This window comes from Agelaius tricolor, unplaced genomic scaffold (assembly GCF_023055355.1).
Source record: "Agelaius tricolor isolate 1412-34295 unplaced genomic scaffold, bAgeTri1.0.p SCAF_26, whole genome shotgun sequence".
NCBI classification, from domain to species: domain Eukaryota; kingdom Metazoa; phylum Chordata; class Aves; order Passeriformes; family Icteridae; genus Agelaius; species Agelaius tricolor.
The window spans coordinates 1,387,582-1,390,439 of NW_027269286.1; positions in this window are offsets into that span (position 1 = coordinate 1,387,582).

A 2,858-nucleotide genomic window follows, 5' to 3' on the forward strand; every position below is an offset into this window, starting at 1 on the left:
CATGACAGTTCTTCCTTTCAGGGGTATAAGAAGTGACTAAATCTTTGCATTTTTGCTTCTGAAAACCAGAAAAAGTCAAGAACTCAGATGGAAACAAAAACTTGACTTGGGGAACCAAGACAAAAGATTATAGTATTTTCATTCCTTTTTCTATATTACTTACCTGTCTAGCTTGCAAAGAAATGGGCTCTTCCTTTTAATCAGAATTAGGAGTGTGAAAGTTTTAGCACACTCGCTCCTGGGGTAGTCACTGCTTTGAAATAATAATAAAGAGATTGTTGATTTTAACAACGAGCAGAGAATAAAAGTCAGGGAAGAATCATCTGCAGGTGTAATTAGTGCCTATGAAATATCTTTTTCCTTCTTTGTTTTCATAGCTCCTCTGTGGGCAGTGCATGTGGATGAAGAGCTGCATGAGGGTAGGTGCATGCTTGGACCAGGAAGGAGAATGAGATCCCCAGCCACCACTAAAAGGCTCCTAGGGCAAATCATGCCAGGAAACAAAAATTAAAATTGAGCAGCCTCCAACACTGAGAGCTGCAGACACCAAGCAGTTTTGTTTCTCTTAGCCCTGGAAAACAGCACCTGCAGGTCAGCAGAGCTGGCAAATGGAAACCAGTTTGGTGTTCAACTGAGGAGGAACCAAAAGATAAAAGTCATAAAAATCATTTGCTAAGAGAGAACTTAATGAGAGAACACACTGCAGGATTTTCAAGCACAAACATCTCCTGACTCCTGCCCAACCCTAGAAGAAGGGACACTTTTGAGAAGACAAACATTCTCAAGGAAGGCAGGCACACCAATTATTCATTTCTCAGGTACAAGGAGGGCAGCAGCCTCACCACTGTACACTGTGCAAAGACTCATTCCTGGGCCTGTTCATAAAGAATCAGTCCCTTCCCCCAGCAAAACACTGGCAGCACTGAGCACCCCAAATATTTACCTGCCTTGGCTTCTTCAGCTCCTATTATTCCTTTTCTCTAGGAGTGGTTCACACTTCCTTATTTTCCTTCATTTTTTAGGAAGTGTCCTATCTGGTTTTTTTTAACTACACTGAATTTTTTAAACATGTAAGAAGCTGTAAATACCTGCTCCATTTCAAAATCATGGGAAAAAACTTGTATCTTCAAATAGTGCTAGAAGCAAATATTGAAATATGAAATGCAGAGACAGGTTACCATGTCTCCTTCCAAATATGAAAACATGGTGTAAAAAAGGAAGACTAAAAGCTTTGATGTGAGAGCTTTGAAATTCTTACCTAGTCGGGAATTTCATTCATATAGGGAAAACAAACAAACAAACTAATGAACAAACAAAAAAGGCAACAGTCTAAGTGCTTAAGCACATAAGCTATTGACTGAAATTATTTGGGGTCACTAACATTTTTTCCAAAAGTCTTTACAAATCATTAATTTCTTTATGCTATAGAAGATTACTCCTCTGTTTCTGGAAACCAGGAGAGCAGGACAGTAAAGCAAAGAAAGCTATTTCAAGGAATTTGACAACTGAACTGGAGAAATTTTGTTATAAATGTGTTTCCAGAGACTTCCTGCTAACAAGAGGCAAAATGCTTTCAGGATAAAATACACACCGAAAAAGGTCTGAGAAAATGTATTGGAAAATTACAGTCCTTCTACACCTTTTAAAGTAAGTTATAAATACTTATATGAGTCCTGTCCTGTTTAAGTCTATAAGTTCTGCTAGAGCATGAAATGAATACTCAGGAAAGAAGATAAATCCTCTGTGCAGGTTACTTAAAAAACATTGATGCATAGATAGAAAATATTGATTTAACATCATAATAATCTAACATTATAATAACCTAAGTCAATATCTACTGACTTCACCAGGCTTTCAGGATGGTTTCTGTAGTCATTCTAAAATGTATCAAAATTTTGACCTTGTGTGTTCCACTCAGACCTTTCCATGTAAGAAACAATCTAGATAGGTGTATATTAAAGGTTTTAATTTTTTTTTCTGTTGTTCTTCCCAGTTATGGTAAGGACTTTGGAGTTCATCCACACTAGGAAGGAAGCTCTCAGGCTTTTTGGCTGTGCCAATTCAGCTGTCAGCAGGCTCAATATTGACTGAGTAATGCTTAATGGCTTTCTAGCTATGTAAGTGTAGGAGCAAAATTCTAGTTTTCAGCATATGTCAGATATATATAGATAGGGATAAGGAGAGTAGCAAATAGTTACACAACCCTAAAAAAAAGAAAGAAAGCTACAGACATAAAATGGGATTTTTCTCAGCCACCTCGAGTTGTCAAAGGGTATCAGCAGGCTTCTTTCTTATTTAACTGAACTTTCTAAGAGGTTGTTTCTAGTCAAAGAAAACTGTCTGGGCTTTCTCAAGTTAGAGGAGACACTCAACTGCCTCCAAAATCTGGTTTGTCTGTTTAGCCAAGGGTGGGAGGACCTGGAGAGCCTTTCTCCTGCTGTACCACTGAAGCAGCTCCTTGTCTTCAGATGGCTAAAAGAGAGATCCTCACTCACAGTGCTGCACCAGCTCCTTTCTGTCTACATCTGCCCTGTTCTTCTCTGAAATGTATAATTTAATCTGAGAGTGCAAAAGGACACTTATAGGGGAAAGAAACAGGAGCATCTTGACCTTCTTTCACAAATAAATGCTGGTAGGTGAATGGCAACCCCCCCTACATTCTCTAAATCTCTCCATCCATTTTTACATTTGCTAATTAGATAATTGGCAGCTGATTAAGTGCATTTATTGTACCACGCTCTTCCCACTCTTCCCACACAGCAGCTTTTGTCTTGTTCTAGACATTAAGAACTGTGTGATTCCTACAAAAATAAACATGATCTCTATTCATACTCAGAGACTTTTACAGGTATTTTATC